The following is a 21,560-nucleotide window of genomic DNA, read 5'->3' as shown; positions in this document are numbered from 1 at the left end:
TCCCTAAATTCATCCAATTGAACTTCACTATCCTTTAAAATTAATCTTAAAAGAATAATCAAGAATATGAATCAGTTCTAGTATTACTATTCATGCTTCATGAGCTGTGATACTAGAATTTATGCATCTTATTTTTAATACCTGTCTCACATTTGATTATAATTTCTTTTTAAACAATACATTACTGTCCCATTTCTCATGTCAGGGTTATTGGGTTCTCTCTAATGCTGCTCCTAATCTGAAATATACATGCAAAACATTGTAGCTGCATGTGGGCACAATTATAGCTAAAAGTGAACAGCACTTTTACGTTAAACCATTTGGTCCTCACATCAGCTTGTGTGTATTGTGATCCCTTTTTAAAATGAGAAAACGGAGGCACAGCAAGGAAAGACACTTTCCCAAGGTCATGAGTATGTGACAGAGTAGAGTTCACATCAAGCCTCCTTAACTTTAGCCTCCACCCTCTGTGCTTTTGTAAAACACTCAAATGTTTTCTTTTAAGAAATGCCCTAGGCCAGGCGCTGTGGCTCATGCCTGTAATCCCAGCACTTTGGGAGGCTGAGGGGGGCGGATCATGAGGTCAAGAGATCGAGGCCATCCTGGCCAACATGGTGAAACACCGTCTCTACTAAAAATACAAAAATTACCTGGGTGTGGTGGTGCACATCTGTCATCCCAGCTACTCGGGAGACTGAGGCAGGAGAATCGCTTGAACCGGGAGGTAGAGGTTGCAGTGAGCCAAGATTGCACCACTGCACTCCAGCTTGGTGACAGAGCAAGACTCAGTCTCAAAAATAATAAAAAAAAAAGAAATTCCCTGAACAGTAATGAATTTTTTAGCAACAAATTATAAATCATGCCTTAATTTTCCTCCTCCAATGAACCTTTGTACAAATAAATAAATAAATTTGAGCTGTAACTTTATTTCCCTTTCTGAACAATGAAACTGCCAAAATGAATATAATGGGATGAAATAAAATAAAGTTAATCTTACTGGAAACATCTAAAAATTGTAAACTGAGTCCTTCTCGATTATAGTCATTAAATGTGATACACTCTGATATGCTCATTTTTATAGCATGACTTTCAAAAGTATAATATTTTGTCAACAGACAATCTATTAAACACTGACCAAATCCAAGGTTTGCAAGTGACTTTTTTTTTTTTTTTTTTTTTTTTTTGAGACGGAGTCTCACTCTGTTTCCAGGCTAGAGTGCTGTGGCGCGATCTTGGCTCACTGCAACCTCCAACTCCCTGGTTCAAGGGATTCTCCCACCTCCACCTCCTAAGTAGCTGGGATTACAGGCATGCGTCACCATGCCCGGCTAACTTTTTTATTTTTAGTAGAGATGGGGTTTCACCATGTTAGCCAGAATGGTCTTGATCTCCTGACCTCGTGATCCGCCTGCCTTGGCCTCCCAAAGTGCTGGGATTACAGGCATGAGCCACCGCACCCAGCCGCAAGTGACATGTTTTATTGCATCTAATAGAAAACCTAATTTGAGTCATTTTTCGCTGAACAATGGAATCATTGCATGATGATGTGGACAAATTTCTATAACATGACAATTCAGACACCAAAAGCATATTACCAATGTTATAATTAAGAAGTTTCTGATACTGACAAAAAAATGAAGTGAATAAGACAATTTTAATAGATTTTAATAATTCTAACTACAGTATATATGATTCTAACTTATGTAAATGAGTTTATGTACATAGACTCATTCATAAAATAACTGCTGGATCACAGAGCTGGGGAGCTCAGGTTGCTCTGCCTTTAATCTAGCTCTCTGCTTTCTCATCTCCCCATGAATCTGGCAATCTCTTTTCTTTCTCTGCTTAAAGATATTCAGGGATGGAAGCACCACGCCTTTTTTTGTTAGATCTCAGCATTTCATCATTTCAAAGGGGCAATCACAATTTCTGTTGCTCCAATCTTCTTAAAAGGAAGAGTCTTACATGACATGTGCCATACTTTTAATTTTTATTTTAATTAATATATCACAAGACAAATATCATATATTTAACCAGTTTTTGCTCAATTTTTCTTAGGTATTTTTATTAACTGCTATATAGCTGAAATGTGCATTTTTGTTTACTGAATTGTCACCTCCATAAACTAAGGATTTCAGGACATTCTGAGTTTTGCAAAGGGTTCTTTACAATTTAAGCTTTTCCTTAAATCAGAAAATATTTCTCCCTGTTCTGTGAATTGCATGCCCTCCTCTTCAGACAGATGAGAAAAAAAGCAATCAAATCCACAGATAAATAGACACTGGCCTGTTCTCACTGCTTGCCAACCTCACTTTTCACTAAGCACTGAGAAATGTCAACTTGGACAGGGTAGCATTCCTGCACTCCAAGAAGCAGTGAATTGCTAGTTTTCTTCTCCAGGCTTTCTTTCCCATTCCCTGCAGACATGCACCTAAAAGGATGCTGAGCATCATATCACAGTTCTTACAGGAGCTTCCTCTCAACTGTGTATGTCCTTCTGAAGTGAGGTGGGATGGACTCACCAAACAGCTGCGTAGAACTGCGTATTGATCAGGAGCTCCAGCTCTGGAGCTGGACAGCCCAGGTTCACACACTATCACTGCTGGTTTGCTAATGGGGCCATCTTGAGGAAGCTCCTTAAATTTTTCAGACTTCAGTTTCCCCTTCTCAATTACAGGATGATAAGAATACTCCCCTAACTATGGAGTTATTCTAAGAATTTCATGAGGTAATTAATGAAAACTGCCTGGCATTAAGTAAACGCTGACTGTGTATGCTATTTTTCTTTGTTGGCCCTAAGATTAGGAGACTGCTGCCGAAAACTATATGGCAAATGGGGCAGATGTGATTTGGGATGCCCCTCATCATTTTCCATATGGCTCTCCCAGCACTGTTAGGAGGACCTAAGCAGCGAAGTGAAGAGATGATGTGATGTTTCACAAAGCCCAAGATTTTGCTAAACCAAGAACAGATTGCATGTAGGGTGTGCACAAGCAAAGGCCAAACATTTGATCATCCTTAAGGCTGTTTCTGCCTTGTTAGAGCTTATCTTCAACAAATGACTAGTGACTTGGAGCAGAACAAGTAACTTCAGAGCAGCAAACTGCAATATGTGATTTCTTTAAAGAAAAGAATAAAAACAATGTTACCTCTATATGCATATTTAAATATAGGGTTTGTAGTTATAGAAAAATGATGCTCACACAACGTGTGTATTTGAAACCTGTCCCAATCTCAAGTACCACATAATGAAGCAGAATTCATAGTCGGCATCCCAGACACACAGACAAAAAGGAGAAGCCTAAATGTCAGATGATGAAAGGTCTGCAGGTACAAGGGGAGTGGAAGCAAAGGCTCCATAGGGTAAGTGCTTTGGGAGAAGTAAAACAAATATCTGTCATTGTGTATCTGTGTATGTGTACCTGTCTTTGTCTCTCCCCCGGCAGTCTTCCCTCTGCATGTGTGTGTTTCTTATTCCATTTATCTGTCTCATTCTGACTTACTCTCTTTTTCACCTTCTGTGTCTCTGTTTCCTCTCACATACACTCAACCCACAGTAATGACTCCAGTCATTAATCAGAGATGTAAAGTGCTGACAGCAGTGATCAAGAAGGATGGGCTGGGCACAGTGGCTTACACTTGTAATCCCAGCACTTTGGGAGGCCAAGGCAGGAGGATTGCTTAAGGCCAAGAGTTTGAGACCAGCCTCAACAACATAGTGAAATACCCCTCTCTACAAAAAAAATTAAATAAATAAAACAATTAGCTGAGTGTGGTGGTGTTTACCTGCAGCCCCAGCTACTTGAGAGGCTGAGGCTAGAGGATCTCTTGAGCATGGGAGTTTGAAGCTACAGTGAGCTATGTTTGCATCCCTGCACTCAAGCCTGGGTGACAGAATGAGACCGTGTCTCTAATAATAATAATAATAATAACAAATTTTAAAAGGATACAAGCTCGCATTTAAGAGAAAAACAAAAGAGCAGGGTAATTCAGATATTCCTGTATCCTGCCTGTGCTTTCCTAGAGACCAAGTTTTGTGAGTTAGTGATTAGTTACATTTCTCAAAAATTAATCAGAGAGTGTGACTTCTGAAAAATACAGAAGGTAGGAAAGTGGCTGCTTATTTTTAAAATATTTACCATCAAATCAGTCCCTTAGAACCAAACAAATAAAAACGTCAGTTACATCGTATTACTAAGAGAACAACCCAAAGATCCAAATGGGCGATGGCACAAATAATATGAAATTTTAAATTAGAATCCTCGTTTAAGGATTCATTACTAATATTATGTGTCTGATGTGGATAATGGTTGTCAGGTCTTACTTGGAGGACATGGACATAATGGTTAGAATTTTCACGCTTATTTACCAAATAGGTTTATGCTGGGCCCAGGAAAAATGGACGTAAGTTCCTAACTCCATTCTTTCCTTGGAACTCAGATTTCCAATGATGTTTGCTGCTTTTAGCTAATTAAATAACCTAGCTTTTACCTTATCCAACAAAACACATTTTTTCAGGATAGCTGATATTATATATGGTTTAAGGACAACAGTGTGCTTTAATTTACACAAAAGGTGGGAATGATTTGATGGATTGCAGATATATATACATTTAGAGTATTTTTCAATCCCAGAAGATGAGTGTCTAATTGCCAAAAAATCAGGAAATGTGTTTCAAAGTAATGCTTATTTTATACACAGTAGGATTGTTGGAATTTATAAAAGGAAAATGGAATACAAAGGTATTATACTCAAATAAAAAGCATATAGCCTTTCAAATAAGCCAGGTATGGAGCTTGCAGGTGGGGCAGATACCCTGAAGAAAAAGGATGCGGCAGGTCAGGCTTTGAAAAAGCATATTAGTGCTAGCCACCCTTTGGGCACATTCTCGTCATATAAAAATAGTAACTTCTGGTTCCTGGACACTTTCTATGTCCCAGACATTTGCTCTACACTTTATGTATGCTACTTTATTTCATGCTTTCAAAAACTTATGTAAGGTGAGCATCTCTATTTTATAAGAACTGAGAATCGCTTAGATCTAAGATCCAAGCAGCTTTTTCTTAGAGAAGACACAGGTACTTCCATGTAATCAGCTAGAAATCGGGTGGGAAAAACTCCTTCCGTTGTACAGCCCTGGGGCTCCCACCAAGTGGGAGAAGTGACACTTCCTTTGGTCATCTGGCATGGGGACTGGGGGATGGTAGGAATCCTCCAGAGTGCTTCTGTTTTAGGAAGACCAGGCAGTAGCTTTGGTTATTAGAATGCATTCATTGTTCAACCATAAACACAAGCAATAAACAACTATACGACTTTGATAGATATTTGTAGGAACTTCATCTGTATACTCACAAATAGAGGGAAAATATCTTAAGTGACAAAGAAGAATGTTACTACATCAATAATCCAGTGATCTCCATCATCATAGTGCCTCATCCCAGGTGTAATTGATGTCACCCCAATATCTCCATTATCATAGTGCCTCATCCTGGATGTAATTGATGTCACCCTTCTGTTCCATGACTCGGACCCAAAAGGAGGGCAGTCTTTAACACTGAATGCGGCGGGTGTTTCTTCCTAAAACTCGGTTCAGCCAGGGTACTTTCTTACATGCCACTCTTCTAGTGAGATGTTCCGCTTTCTATATAACTTTTGAACATGACTTTGAAATCAGAGCTCAGCGCCTTCCTTCTACTTCTTCCTCTCCAGTAAGCAACCTAATCTCTCAACATACTTTTGCCTCTATCTTTGTTTAAAAAATAGTGTTATTTAAAACCAATGATGGCTAGTTAGGAACAGTTTGGAAAATAAATGAAAGAACCTTAAATAAACAAATAAACAACTATTATTATCAATCCGCAAGTTGTAAACACTATTAACATTGTGATCTGCAAGTTGAAGTGTACGAAATTGCTGCTAATAGGCTTGTTGACCTCCTCACTCAGCAAATTCGTGTGGTTAAACCTAAATTTAATATATGTCTTTTTAAAGATTGTTTTGTGTATACATTTGTGTTTATAAGACTGTGGATATGTCCACACAACTTATCTCTAGGTTGTTTGTGTTTTGCTGAACATAACATAGAGTACATTTTACCATGCAACTGTTCTTTGCAAACATATTTTTAATTGGGAGTTTCTCTTCAGGCACCCATTCCTCGGTGCCTTTGCTCTATAGAGCCAGGGTGTCCTTGGTTCCAGGCAGGCATTTATTCAGCAGTAGATATTAACCACTTACTAATCAAAAATATCACTTAAGCCAGCAGGAAAAAGCTGTATTCACTCAGGACATTTGATCATTTTCTGAAAGATTTTTTTACAAGAAAAACTTGAGAGAATCCAATTAAATATGTTGTTTGCCGTACCAGCAGTATTATATTTCCTGAGAACAGCTGTACAACAGGAATTGCCAAAATTATAATTCATCACATCAAAACTGACCTTTCCAAATATTTAAGAGGTTGAAATTTTAGCTACATACAGTTTCAGGAGCTCATTAGCTTTTCAAGAGTATATCTAAGAATGTCATGGCTACATTTCAAAATGTGGTATTTGAAGACAGGTGTTTCTAAATGATGTTATCAGATTTTAAAAAATATTCCAAATCCATTAGTCATTGTTGTGCAATGCAGAGTGCAGCATTCCTTTCTTAGAAAGATACATTTACTTTTACGATGGTATAGAGTCTATGAAATCTGGGCAAATACTTATCTAGACTCAAGAGCACATTCAGTTTTTGGCTAAGCTAGATTCTGAAGAATAATTTTGTTTCTTTCTGTACTGATATAGAGAAGAATCCTGAACTGTTCGTGCAGGGCATCATTTAGCACAGCTCCCCTACGTGGTCAAACAAAATTGAGAAAAGCAAGCATCAGAATATAGCTGCCTTTAGAAAATTCACAGTCCACATCTCAGTTTTGACATTTCTGAGTAATCCCATTGTAACAGTAATGGTAATATTGTATTTAACCCAGAACTTTCCAAATTTATTTGAACACCATATCTCTTTCTCGAATATTGTGGAGCCCTCGGACATCCAGTAGAATCTAGGAAATGTTGTAACCGTCTAGGGTAGTGTCTTGTGATTGCTTGAATTTGCCTACTCTAAACCCTATCATCTTAGTCACTTATCAGTTAAAATCCAGACAGTCCTGGTGACTCTCTACAGTACCAGCAAGGGTGAATTTTTGGCCAGGCGTGGGAGCTCACACCTACAATCCCAACACTTTGAGAGGCAGAGGGAGGAGAATTGCTTCAGCCCAGGAGTTTGAGACCAGCTTGGGCAAGATGGTGAGACCTCGTCTCTACAAACAAATTTAAAATGTAAAAAATTAGCCAGGCATAGTGGCGCATGTCTGTAGTCCCAGCTACCCAGGAGACTGAGGGAGGAGGATTACTTCAGTCCGGGGGCTCTAGGCTGCAATGAGCTGTGATGGCACCACTGCATTCCAGCCTGGTTGACAGAGAAAGATATATATATTTAAAAAGAGTAAATTTTTATAAAGACAATAAAATGTTGGAAAAAAATTAAACCTACAATATGATATTAAAATATCTATAGTTTTTATCATCATACAACACACTGTACGTGGTGTAGAGTTCCAATATTCATTTCTGTCGCCTTCTTCACACACACATGCTCACAACTGATGACAGTCTGTACGTAAGATGACCACTGTAGTGTGCCCCTGGAGGTTCCTTTTGTGCCTACTTTAAATAGCATTTGGCAAGCCCTTTTTTATTGTTTCCTGGCAGTATTGCTAAGTATCCTGCTCATCCTGTATCTTAGCAGCATTTATCAGTCTTCTCTGCCTGCCGTTGTTACGTTTCCTTTTTTCTTTTTATCAACTGTGTTTCTAAGGAGTTTTGCTTGGCTGCAGAACACCCAGGGAAGTGCGTACAGTTAAAAACTCCCCAGGTGTGACTTATTATGTATTTTCCCTGGTCTTAATGTGTATCCGTCTGGGCAGTGATGTGAACTTAAGGGCACATTTGGGGCTTGCAGTCTTTACCCACCACACTGTGAAAGAGATAGACATGTGAATAGAGAGTAGGAGTACTTTTTTTTTTTTTTTTTTTTTTTTAATAACAAGCAGAGTGGTAAGGCACAGAGGAAACTAGAAGCCCAAATGGGAAATGCAAGCTTAGAGAGGCTGATGCAGCTTCAGTCATGGGTGGCCCTGTCTAGTCCAGAGAGAAGCTCAGGCCTCATCTGCTAGGAGGTTTGTTTTCAAGTCACCTTTTAATTAGAATGTAGTATATGCCCATTTAAAACAAAAACACAACTTGGAAAACAGGAATCTTCGAGGAAAAATGATATACATTCCTATCACTTAAAAGATAGTCAAGATGGCCAGGCGCGGTGGCTCACGCCTGTAATCCCAGCACTTTGGGAGGCCAAGGCGGTCGGATCACGAGGTCAGGAGATCGAGACCATCCTGGCTAACACGGTGAAACCCCATCTCTACTAAAAATACAAAAAATTAGCTGGGCGTGGTGGCAGCCACCTGTAGTCCCAGCTACTTGGGAGGCTGAGGCAGGAGAATGGCGTGAACCCGGGAGGCGGAGCTTGCAGTGAGCCAAGATCGCGCCCCTGCACTCCAGCCTGGGAGACAGAGCGAGACTCTGTCAGAAAAAAAAAAAAAAAAAGTAAAGATGACATTTAGATGTCATATTTCCTCTCTCTTTTTTATGATTTATTTATTTATTTATTTATTTTTGAGATGGAATCTCACTCTGTCGCCCAGGCTGGAGTGCAGTGGCGGGATCTTGGCTCACTGCAACCTCCGCCTCCTGGGCTCAAGTAATTCTCTTGCCTCAGCCTCCCAGGTAGCTAGAATTACAGGCGCCTGCCACCATGCCCAGCTAATTTTTGTATTTTTAGTAGAGATGGGGTTTTGCCATGTTGGCCACACTGGTTTTGAATTCCTGACCTCAGGTGATCCACTGGCCTCAGCCTCCCAAAGTGCTAGGATTACAGGTGTGAGCCACTGCGCCTGACCTCCTTTCTCTTTTTTATAACATATAGTTATTCTATCACTCCTCTGAGGTAAATTACTGGTTTTTAACTTCAGGCTGTGCATGAGAAGACCAAGGCCCTGAGTCTGGACTGCCTGAAGTCCACACTCAGCCACTGCTGAAGACCCTGGATGGAGACTTCCTGCCATTGCAGTGAACAGTAAAAACGAAACTGATTCTCCAAAGAAGCAGGTCCTACATATAGAACAAAATATAGCTACTTTCTAGTATTTAAGAATATATCTACCTGCAGACTTTTAAACTGAGCCAATATTGTTACTGATTCTTCATTTTCTAATCAATTCCAAAGTGTAATTGTTGAGAATGATGGCCCAATTATGGAGAGATATTGGACTGTAAATTTCATAGTGGTCCTTTAAGCTGTTTTTCTGGTTTGTGGCGGAAGCACCCAAAAGAATATCTTTTATAAGAATCAAAACTACAGGTACATTTTTCCCCTTTAAAATTGGTTTCTCGAACCCCCATAAACACCATTATTTGGTCAAACTCCGTAACATTGGTTTGACCCAAAATAAGAACTACTTATCCCTAGCTTTCACATTCATGTTATGATTTAAGAGAGAGTGAGAGACGAGTGGGAGTCAGGGTGGGGGTGGAGGGAGAGGCTGAGATTCATGGACTATAATTATAAGTCACCTGAGCTGGGGTTGCTGAAAGGTTACCTGAAGAAAAGGGTGATTAATATTTCCAAGTATCTAAATGGAGCCATCTCTGGCTAAAGAATAGTATTTTAAAGATATTATTTATAAAATCAAGGAGCTTCAAGACTGGACCTTTTCTTTTGTTATCGATTTTTTTTGAACTTTAAAAATTACAGGAAACCATTTGGTGAGTTAGACATTTTTAAAATTATAGTTTTGTGGGAAAAATAACAGCATTGACTTTTAGATCTGGATGTGTTTTTCCATGTTAAAGCTACTTACTAAATGGAGCGTGTAGTAGTTTTTATTCAATATGACAGAGTCTTTTAAAATTCTCTTTGTGAATAATAGTTACTGTTGTTTTCTCAAAATACATTTTTCAAGGATTATCTCCCTCTTAATGCCACAACGTCAGAACCTTGGCCAAAGATTGTTTTCAGTCTGCCTTTGGTGCAAGACTGTGTTTGAGACCCAAGAGATAATAAATAGATACATGTGTGAACACTACTTTTCTTTCCAAAAATCAGATACGTAGGTAGATACATATATAGATAGAAATAGAGATAGATAGGTAGGTATGGGTAGGTAGATAGATAAGAGATAGAGATAGAGAGAAAGAGGGAGAGAGAGAGAATATCCAGTTATGGTGAGGAAATAGGAAACAAAATTGCTACAACTGTTTTGGTAAGTAATCTAGCAGTATGTACCAAAATTTAAGCTATGAATACTCTATAACATATAAATCATAATTTTAGGAATATAGAACTAAAAATGAATGTATATATATTATATATACACACAAAAGGATTACTATTGCTATATTGTTTATAATAAGAAAAAGGAAGCAACCGTAATTCTATAAATAGTAAAAGAATAGGGCACATCCATGCTGAGGTAGATTCACTCTCTCTTACAAAGCGGGAGTTAGATTCACAGGCATTGATGAGAAATATATAGTACTGTTTCGTGAGAAGGGCATATGCATAGTCGTATGAGTGGTAGGATAATAGTAAAAGAAGTGGGTAGAGACATACTTTATTTTATTGTGCTTCAGTTCATTGTGCTTCACAGATATTGTGATTTTTACAGATTGAAGATTTGTAGCTTCCCTGCTTCAGCAAATCCATTGGCAGCATTTTTCCAACCCCAAGTGCTCACTTTTTGTCTGTGTCACATTTTGGTAATTCTTGTAGTATTTCAAGCTTTTTAATTATTATTATATCTGACATGGTGATCTGGAATCAGTGATCTTTGAGGTTATTGTTGTAATTGTATTGAGATGCCATAAACCACTCCCATATAAAATAGCAAGCTTAATTGATAAATGTAATTAATGAATGTGTTCTGACTGCTCCACCAACCACCCATTTCTTCATCTCTTTTCCTCTCCTTGCCCTCCACCCCATTTCCTGAGTCACAACAATATTGAAATTAGGCCAGTTAATAGTCTTACAACAGCCTCTAAGTGTTCAAGTGAAAGGAAGAGTTACATGTCTCAGTCAAAAACTAGAAATAACGAAGCTGAGTGAGGGTGCCATGTGGAAAGCTGAGACAGGCTGAAAGTGATGCCTCTTACACCAAACAGTTAGCCAAGTTGTGAATGCAAAGGAAAAGTTCATGAAGGAAATGAAAAGTGCTACTCCAGTGAACACACAAATGATAAGAAGGCAAAACAGCCTTATTGCTGATATGGAGGAGAAAGTTTGAGTGTCCTGGCTAGAAGATCCAGCCAACCACAAGATTCCCTTAATCCATAGCCTCATCTAGAGCAAGGCTTTAACTCTCTTCAATTCTATGAAGGCTGAGAGGGGAAAGGAAGCTGCAGAAGAAGAATGTGAAGCTAGCAGAGGTTGGTTCATGAGGTTTAAGGACAAAAGCTGTCTATATAATATAAAATTACAAGGTGAAGCAGCAAGTGCAGATCATTGATGAAGGTGGCAACACTAAACATCAGATTTTCAGTGTAGATCGAACAGCCTTCTGCTGGAAGAAGATGCCATCTAGGACTTTCATAGCTAGAGAGAAGTCAAGGCCTGGCTTTAAAGTTTCAAAGGACAGACTGACTTCCTTATTAGGAGCTAATGCAGCTACTAGTTAAGTTGAAGGTAACATTCATTTATTATTTCAAAAATCCTAGGGCCCTGAAGAATTATGTTAAATCTACTTTGCCTGTGCTCTATAAATGGAATAACAAAGCCTGGATGACAGTGCATCTGTTTACAGCCTGGTATACTGAATATTTTAAGCCTACTGTTGAGAACTACTGCTCAGAAAAAGATTCATTTAAAAATATTACTATTCACTGACAATGCATCTACTCGTCTAATAGCTCTCATTTGGGTGTACAAGGAGGATATTAATGTTGTTTTCATGCCTGTTAATATAACATCCATTCTGCAGCCCATGAATCAAGGAGCAATTTTGGCTTTTAAGTCTTACTATTTTCAGAAATACATTTCATAAAGCTATAGCTGCCATAGATTCTTGTGATGGATCTGGGCAATGTCAATTGAAAACCTTCTAGAAAGGATTCACCATTCTAGATGCTATTAAATACATTCATGATTCTTGAGAGGAGGTAAAAATATCAACACTAACAGGAGTTTGAAGGAATAGATTTCAGCCCTCATGGATGATTTTGAGGGGTTCAAGACTTCGATGAAGAAAGAATAAATACCATCGTGGTAGAAACAGCAAGAGAACTAGAATTTAAAGTGGAGCCTGAAGATGGGCCTGATTTGCTGCTATCTCATGATAAAACTTGGAGGAGGAGTTGCTTGTTATGGATTAGCAAAGAAAGTGGTTTTCTTGAGATGGAATTAACTCTTGGTGAAGATACTGTGAATATTGTTAAAATGACCACAAAAGATTTAGAATATTATGTAAACTTAGTAAAGCTGCAGCAGCCTTTGAGAGGATTGGTTCCAATTTTTAAAAAGTTCTACTGTGGACAAAATGCTGTCAAACAGCATCACATGCAACTTGAGGATGTGATGTATAGCATCACAAGCTACAGAGAAATCTTTTACAAAAGAAAGAGTCCATCACTGCAGCAAACTTCATTGTTTCTTATTTGAAAAAATTGCCACAGCCTCCCCAGCTTTTGGCAACCACCACCCTGATCAGTCAGCACCCATCAACATTGAGGCAAACCCTCCACCAAAAAAAAAAAATTATAACTCTATAAAGGCTCAGATGATTGTTAGTATTTTCTAGCAATAAAGGTTTTTTTTTAAATTATACTTTAAGTTTTAGGGTACATGTGCACAACATGCAGGTTTGTTACATATGTATACATGTGCCATGTTGGTGTGCTGCACCCATTAAATCATCATTTACATTAGATATATCTCCTAATGCTATCCCTCCCACCTCCCCCCACCCCACAACAGGCCCCGGGGTGTGATGTTCCCCTTCCTGTGTCCAAGTGTTCTCATTGTTCAATTCCCACCTATGAGTAAGAACATGCAGTGTTTGGTTTTTTGTCCTTGCGATAGTTTGCTGAGAATGATGGTTTCCAGCTTCATCCATGTCCCTACAAAGGACATGAACTCATCATTTTTTATGGCTGCATGGTATTCCATGGTGTATAAGTATTTTTAATTAAGGTATGTACATTGCTTTCTTGGACATATTGCTATTGCACATCTAATTGATGACAATATAGTGTAAACATAACTTTTGTATGCACTGGGAAACCAAAAAATGTTTGTGACTTACTTTATTGTGGTGGTATGAAACCAAAACCACAATATTTCCAAGGCATGCCAGTACAACTTTAAAAAGGTTAGCAAAATATCCTACCTTTTTTATGGACATCATAAATCAGAGTAATATTTTGTTGACCTGTTGAAAGAAGCCTCTCATCTGGCCTTCCATAATTATTCTGTCTCTAGTTTTGTTTTCTTCTTTATTTGGCTAACTATATAATTAGGACAGCATTCTCTGGAATTGCCAATCTTAGTTTGATTATGTGACCTTTGAACCATGTTTACTGGGTTTTGGAGAAGACTGTCATCTGTACTTAGAGATTTGAACCTCATCTCTAAATGAATGTTACATGCAATTAATTTTCAATAGAATGAATCTGCAGCTAGGATGAAAGCCAGTTCCTTTGCTTGTTTTCAGAATGAATGTCTTTCTGAATCTGATACTAGAGAAATTTAATCAGAGAAACTTCAAGATGTTCAATCTCATTTATTGTCTCCCAATTCATTTAGTGAACAAGATATTGATATTAGTAGACACTTCAATAAAATTGAGTTGTGTTTATGTCTGTTTTAACATTAATGGTGCTACTTAATTTTGTATAATATGTATTTACTTATTTAAAATGATCTGAATTTCAACATGTAGGCAATGTTGGGACTCCTAATTGTAAATTAGGCAAATGCGTTTGTAATAATGGGCATTTATTACTTTTAATGATAAAATCTACTATAAATATTTACTGAGCAACTACTATGCACAAGACAGTGGGTTTCAGTGAGAGGACTGACACATGGTTAAATGGAGTTAACTGAGTACTTGCCCTTTGACCCATTAGATTTTACAGGGATATTAGCAGTGAAAGATGAATTGTATGCTCATCAGCATGCCCTAAATGGTAGAAAATGTCTATTTGTTAGATAGAGATGAGGGAGAGAAATGACTACATCCTCGCACTGAAGTGTTGTTTGATGACTTACCCTCATTTCCTATAGTAGGAATGGGAGTGTTGATATAGTTCAGTTTACTCTTGAAGTTCTAGGTACACAGATATTATTTCCTGAGAATGTGCTGCTACGTAAGAGAGGCAAGGCTGTTAGTGGAAAGAGTCAGACAGAGCTGATTTCAAGTTGTGACCCATGGTCACTTACACCCTCAACCTCAGTTTCCCAGCCCAGGGTATAAAGTGCATGCATTTCATGGAATGATAGCTCCAGCCCTTCCTTCCATAAGACACACTTCTCAGATAGGGAGGGCCGGGGGAGGGCAGCAGTGGGGAAGGGGATCTTGGGAGAGGAGGAGTCTGAGAGGCCTTGCTTGGGTCAGATGCCGTCCCTTGCTGAAAGTGGGAGAGGATCCCGTGATTGACAGTTCCAACATGGCAAGCAATAGCAGAGGGAGAGGGAGGCGCTAAAGAGAGGAAGAAGGGATATCAGGGCAGCAGAGGACCAATGCTTGTGAGCATAAAGGTGCTTCTCAAACTGATGAAGGAGCAATTACTCTTTTCCCCCATATCCTTTGCATATTAATACTTTTAAAAGATATATAAAATACAAATCTATTTTAAGTTGTTAATTACATATCCAGTTGCTGTAAAACTCTCTCAAAGTTTGCTCTCCTTCTCTGTGCTGATCTCGTCACAGATGACACTCGCAGAGGTTTCACTAGGCTCCTCTCTCACTTGCTGAGAAAAATCCCTCCACATGCACCTCTAGGATCCTTCTACTTCTTACCTTACAGTCTGTTCTCAGTCCTCTTTTCATTTGGTGTCACCGTCACCATGCTGTGCAAGCTTCAAGGTCCTCCTTTAAAAAATTCAATCACACCTTATCAGGAGATCTCATCCTCAAGTTCTTCCAAAGCATTTCCCATTCCTTCATGACCCTCTGAACTCAGCCACATCCTTCACAATGCCACAGTTCCCCTGTTCTTCTGCAAAGCCTGGCACTTCTTTTTCTTTCTCTAGGTTAACCTTCTAATGGAGGTACTTTCCTAAGATTCTGGCCTAGCTGTCAGGCTCAGTACACTTCAAAAAGGTGAACTTCAGTGTCTGAAGTGGAGTTAGGGGATTTTCATGAAGATTGCATTTTCTTCCTGTATGAGAATGGGCTAATTGTAAGATCACTGTATGTGTATATTTCGAATAGTGTCTGGGAGAAGGTAGCAAATGGAATACTTGTTGAACATAGGCCATACTAGCCAATTTGCTAAGAGAAGAAAGGCAATCATCACTTACATGTAAAATGAAGAGATGAGCAACTTCTTTATTTTTATTCTTCTCACTCTATCTCCCTTCCTTGCAACTGGAGCTTAGGCAGGCAGGAGGTGAGGAGCTGTAGAATGAGGAAGTCAATAGATACATTTCTTTTCCAGTGACGGGTACCTTAACTTCTCTGACCCTCTCTGTCCTCTTCAGGTACATGAGGTTAGGCACCATGATCTGGGAAGTCACTTCCAACTCAAAAATTCTGTAATTTTTTTTCCATTGCCTCTAATCGTGTTGTGTAACCTATTGATGTTCTTTTTCCCAGGGTCTTGGTTATTTGTTAATCCCATATTTTTGTTTGTTTGTTTGTTCTTTTCTAGCACTTGTGTTCTGATTAGTGGCCAAATAAATGACAGTCAGAACTTCAGCTAAGGTACAATAAGGTAAGATCCTTTTTCTAGTTGAGCTATTTCCTTGAAAAGGGGGATTGATGGCCCAATCTGTGAGAACAGATTAACAAGGAATAAGAATGTATAAGTTGGTGTTTTCAACATGATGTACAGTTGTTACCATTAGTCATGCTCAATTTTTTGTGTCTTAATAAAGCTAAGTGTGTTCATTTTCTCATCAGTTTAAAAATAGAAATAAAGGGATGTTGATTGAGATTTGAAATAAGTTAACTTTATTTCAAATGCACATTTGTATTTAACTGTAGCAATGTGGAATTTTTTGAAATATTGCAAAATGTTTGAATTATTAGTACATATATAGGATCTTATAGCTTGTCTAATTCTTAGAAGCTTAAGAATTATCCCTGGATTTAGATTGCCCTTCTTCAGAATGCTGTACAAAATATGATTGTGAACATAAACAGAAACATTGTGGAAAAGCTCAATCTTTCTTACATGTTATCCTTAATAATGTTTTATCTATCCAGCAAACACTGCTAACATCTTACCCTAAATCCAATCCCCCTGTATTAGTCCCTTCTCATACAGCTATAAAAACACTACCTGAGACTGGGTAATTTATAAACAAAAGAAGTTTAATTGTCTCACAGTTCTACATGGCCGGGAAGGCCTCAAGAAACTTATAATCATGACAGAAGGCGAAGGGGAAGCAAGCCATGTCTTTTTTGTTTGTTTTTGAGACGGAGTCTCGCTCTGTCACCCAGGCTGGAGTGCAGTGGCGCAATCTCGGCTCACTGCAAGCTCCGCCTCCTGGGTTCACACCATTCTCCTGCCTCAGCCTCCCGAGTAGCTGGGACTACAAGCGCTGCCACCATGCCTGGCTAATTTTTTGTATTTTCAGTAGAGATGGGGTTTCACCGTGTTAGCCAGGATGGTCTCGATCTCCTGACCTCATGATCCGCCCACCTCAGCCTCCCAAAGTGCTGGGATTACAGGCGTGAGCCACCGCACCCAGCTAGGCATGTCTTACATAGCGGCAGGAGAGCGGGGAGAGGGTGCGGAGGAAACTGCCACTTTTAAAACCATCGGATCTCAAGAGAACTCCCTCACTATCATGATAACAGCATGGGGGAAACCACCTTCATGATCCAATCACCTCCCACAAGGCCCCTCCCTCAACAGATAGATATTACGGTTTGAGATGATATTTGGGTGGGGACACAGAGCCAAACCTTATCACTACCCTCTTCGTTCCTAACAAAATCTTGCTGTTGTAAGGACAGCAAAGTGCCCAGCTAAAAAATATTCTCATCTTCCCAGACTCTTTTTTCTGTGGCCATGTGACCCAGCTACAGCCAATGAGCTCTCAGTCATGGTCCCTGGGGAGAGACTTTCAAGAGGAGATTCCTCTTAGAATGTTTTTCTTTGTTCTTATCCCATCATTCTATCAGGAAGTCACACCCCTCCCCCACCCACCCCTTCTTGCAATCACAGCAACAAAAGCCGAACTGGGGATACTGGAGCAGGAAGATAAAATGAGCTTGAGCTCTGGCAAGCCCATCATCAGATTTCTTGTTGCATGAGACACATACAGTCCCTAATTTAGACGAGCTTATTAGGTTTTCTGACACTCAGAGCCAAATGTACACTTAGCTGATTCAGTAACATTCATATCTGGATATCATGCTGGACACATTACCCTATCTTACTTAAACACTGCAGCAGTGCTATTAAGTCGAGTATTTTTATTTCCATTTTATGTAGAGGAAACAGGCTCTGAGATGTTAAGAACTTTGTCCTGTGAACTTTGTCCTATGGTAGTAAGTGGCACAGGTGAGATTCGAACTTGGACCTGTCAGATGCTGATCCCTGTACACAGCTGCCTCAATGCTGGTCCTGACAGCCTGGTTCCAGGAGCCTGTGCTATTGCTGATTACATTTTATAGTTAGTCAGGGGACATTGTCAGCTCAGTAACCCTTTGAATACAATACTCTTCAATAGCACAGACTTTCTATTATATTTTGCATTTGTAAAACTAAGTGAACTGAGTCTATTCCTGTATAACAGAAACGAGAGAGAGAGAGAAAGGAATAAAGATAAATAGAGAGCAAAAGCAAGAACAAACGAAAGAAAGAAAGAAAGAAAGAAAGAAAGAAAAGAAAAGGAAGAAGAAAAGAAAAGAGAAAAAAAAGAACAGAAAAGAAAAAGAGAAAACAGATCTGATTTGGGAAAATCAGTTTATATTGGAATTGCCTATGAAAGCTGGTAAAGGAAATATTAATTCTGAGCATCTTCTTTTCTTTTTTTTTTGAAATAAAAGTTTAGAACTAATGGTCAAAATATGGTCACCAAAACTCAGCTTTTACCTAACAATCATAGAATTAAGTATTCTCCGCCTAACAATCTTCATTAATTCACTCTTGTTGACTTGGTTCAGAAAAAAAAAAATACAGGTTAAAAACTAAGTCATATAATGAAATTTCTTTCTGAAGAAAGTTATACAAGGCATTGAGTAAGGCACGGAGCTGACTTGGGGGATGGGGGAGCTGGATAATGGAAAAATCTTTTGGCTGGAAAATAAGAGACTGGAAATGCAGGGGATAGCCTAGCAATTTTTGGCATTATAAAAAGCCATTTCACCTCTCTGGACCTTTGCTGCTTATTTGTAAATTGAAGGTATAAGTTATTCTGATATGCTGTTAGTACAAAATAATAGCTTACCTCCTTGGGTCTCCATTGCTAATGCAGGGAAATACTCTGATATCTATTCAAAGCTACAGTTTTTATTTCTGGCCATTGAACCTAAGAGTGACCAGTTATTTTCCTTTTCCTTCTATTTCTTCCAAATACATCCTGAATCCCTTGTCTCTTTTGTTATGACTCTACTCCAAGTCATCATCTTGTCTTGCCTGGACAATGGCATTAGCTTCATGTTAGTCAACATGGCTTTCATTCTTACCATACAAAATTACATTCTGTCACAGCCAGCGTCTGCTTTGGGAAACCTCCATCAGATCTTGTTATTCTCCTATTTGAGACCTTCTCAAAATCCTTCAACTCCCTCCCCTACATTTAGAATCAAATCCAAATGCATTAACATGACTTATAAATCTGATATGATCTGGTTTCTACTTGTACTTTTCTCTCTTGCTTCCTACACTCCAAGCCTCCCTGTCTTTATTTATTGAATGTTTCTCTTTGTTCTTTGCCCTCAGGGGCCTGGCACTGATCCCCTGGCTCTTCTTACTACTTGACCCTTCCAGTCAAATCTCAACTGCCAAGACCTCTCCTAACCGCTCTCTAAATAACCACTGTCCTGGACACCCAGGTTTAATTCCCTTTAAAGACTGGAAGTTTTATTTCTTAAGGCATATGAAAATAACCACTTATGGACAAAATACTTACATATGTAACTTAAGGGACTTAGGTAAGACATGACGAATTCTGTCGCACCTGTTTATATTTTGTCGTTTATCTCCCATTATAATATGATCTAAGCCCCATGAGGGCAGGGCCTTGTCTGTTTCCTTCACTGCCAAAACCACCATACTTATAATGATGCCTGCCCCCTGCAAGAGGCTTAGTAAATGTTTGTTGAGTAAATGAATATAGAGTCAGCAAATGCCCTACGTTAAATATCTTAAAAGAAATTAAGCAATTCTTATAGATGTCCCCAACGTGTCTTTTGCTTAGATGGGAAGAAAAAGAAAAAAAAAAAAAACAGAGAAAAAGATGAAGAAAGAATCTAGGAAGAAGAACAGAAGGACAGACAGTGGTATAAATAGAAAATAGTGGTAAATCCTTGGGTGGGACTGTTTCAGGGATCTTGACTCAGTGGCATTTCTGATCTATAATGTTGGGCGACAGGGCTCCGTTCTTTGGATCTTACATAGACTTATTGGCTAAACCTGGCGCATGCACAATGAGAAATGTTTGTTGAATGAAGGCCCGAAAGAATGAAATAATAAATTATTGAACTGCAAAGAGCAAAATTTTCCCTGTTTTTATGGGCATGATAATATTCGCTTGATGCCAGTATTTAATCCATGTTAGTAACAAACATTCCAGATAACAATGACTGTGAAAAATATCCCGTGAAACAAAAGTCAGTCACTGTGCCAGGCATTTCCCTTAGCACATTTCAGAGTTTATTCTGTCTTCAAGGGAATTGTCACAGTGACTATCCAGAATGGCACAGGGTGTTAATGTATTAAAAATACTGACAGGAAAATGAAAACTAGAAAAACGTCTTATCTGTCAATTAAATGATATAGCCTCGTGGTTACATTACAGCAATTCTGGGGCATTTTCTTTGCTGTCGATTGAGATTTGACAGCTGTTTGTAAAATATTTACATTCTGATTTCTGTCACATTGACAGCACTTTTGGGTCTTTGGAAGATGATAATTATATGTTTGGAAAATGTTAAAAAAATGGAAGCTGATCTGTTGAAGAGAAAAATCTGTTTTTAAAATTGTGCAAAGGAAGGGCACCCACTTTATTAATGAATGTGCGTCTAATAAAAGTCAGAAGCAGTAGATTCTTGTGATCCAAAAACATGCTACATGTAATGTGCAGTAGTATCCCTCCCAACCCTACCTGCTTTGGGTACCTCAGCTTTTCTTCATCAGCTGTGTGTGTGGCTGGCCACATACTTGTTATGCTTTTCAACTTTATTATGCACATAAAATGGCAATATTTGGATGGCACATTGGATAGGATTTTGGAGTATCTATATGAAATTTTGTGAAAGAAGTTCAGTTTGTATCCTCGGTATTAAAGGAAGAGAAAATAAAAAGTATTGGGAGGAATAGTAAGTATTGAATTTATATAGAACTTCCAAATAAAGTCTTTTCAAAGATTTTAATGAGAAGTATACATTTATATATAAATTTATATTATCAGGTATACAGAAATGATGACCTGTAATTCTTGATCAATGGTCTTATCAAAGTCTTTTGTTTGGTTTTGTAAATTTATTTTCTGCTCTAACATGTTGCTACATCACTAAATATTCTTTTTAAACACCATTATATTTATATGCCTAGAAAATGTGCATAATATTCTATAGCATACATAATATTCCAGTATTTCACATTAAAAATTTTAATATTGATGAAGATCATCGTTAATAACTTTCTACACATATCATTGAATATCTTCCTTAGAATATAGTCCCAGAAATGAAATTCCTTGATCAAATGGTACACAAATTTTTAAGGCTTTTGATATTTACTGTATGGTTTTCTTTTCATCAAAGTCTTTTTTTTTTTTTTTTTGGTGAAATGCTCTTTTATTACTTGCTAACAGCATTTGTTATTACCAAGAGTAGTGAGTCTGAAAGCCTTTGCTCTTCACTCGTCCCAAGGTCAACCCCACACAACACCGTGGGGTTGCCAAATCCCATCATAGCAGCACCTGACTGCTCCTGTGAGCTTCACATATTTCTTTTTTTTTTTTTGAGAATTTGTATTTCTTTGTGAATTTTCTTTTTTTTAATTTAATTTTATTATTATTATACTTTAAGTTTTAGGGTACATGTGCACAATGTGGTTA

At 38.4% G+C, this 21,560-nt stretch overlaps 1 protein-coding gene across 9 annotated transcripts in view; it reads left to right on the top strand.

Annotated features, from left to right (window-relative positions):
• CHRM3 (cholinergic receptor muscarinic 3) overlaps positions 1-21,560 on the top strand; it is a 523,502-nt gene that overhangs the window by 221,337 nt on the left and 280,605 nt on the right. For 6 of the 9 annotated variants that reach the window (XM_034949679.4, XM_014343347.6, XM_034949670.4 and 3 more), the window contains one exon: positions 15,974-16,036. The exons of the other annotated variants lie outside the window; for them this stretch is intronic. The gene's annotated coding sequence lies outside the window, so the exon portion shown is untranslated. The remainder of the gene's footprint in view (positions 1-15,973; positions 16,037-21,560) is intronic. 9 annotated transcript variants of the gene reach the window in all.

The sequence above is a fragment of the Pan paniscus genome, chromosome 1, assembly GCF_029289425.2.
Source record: "Pan paniscus chromosome 1, NHGRI_mPanPan1-v2.0_pri, whole genome shotgun sequence".
NCBI classification, from domain to species: domain Eukaryota; kingdom Metazoa; phylum Chordata; class Mammalia; order Primates; family Hominidae; genus Pan; species Pan paniscus.
The sequence above is the reverse complement of the archived record's forward strand: the minus strand, read 5'-3'. Positions and strand labels throughout refer to the sequence as shown.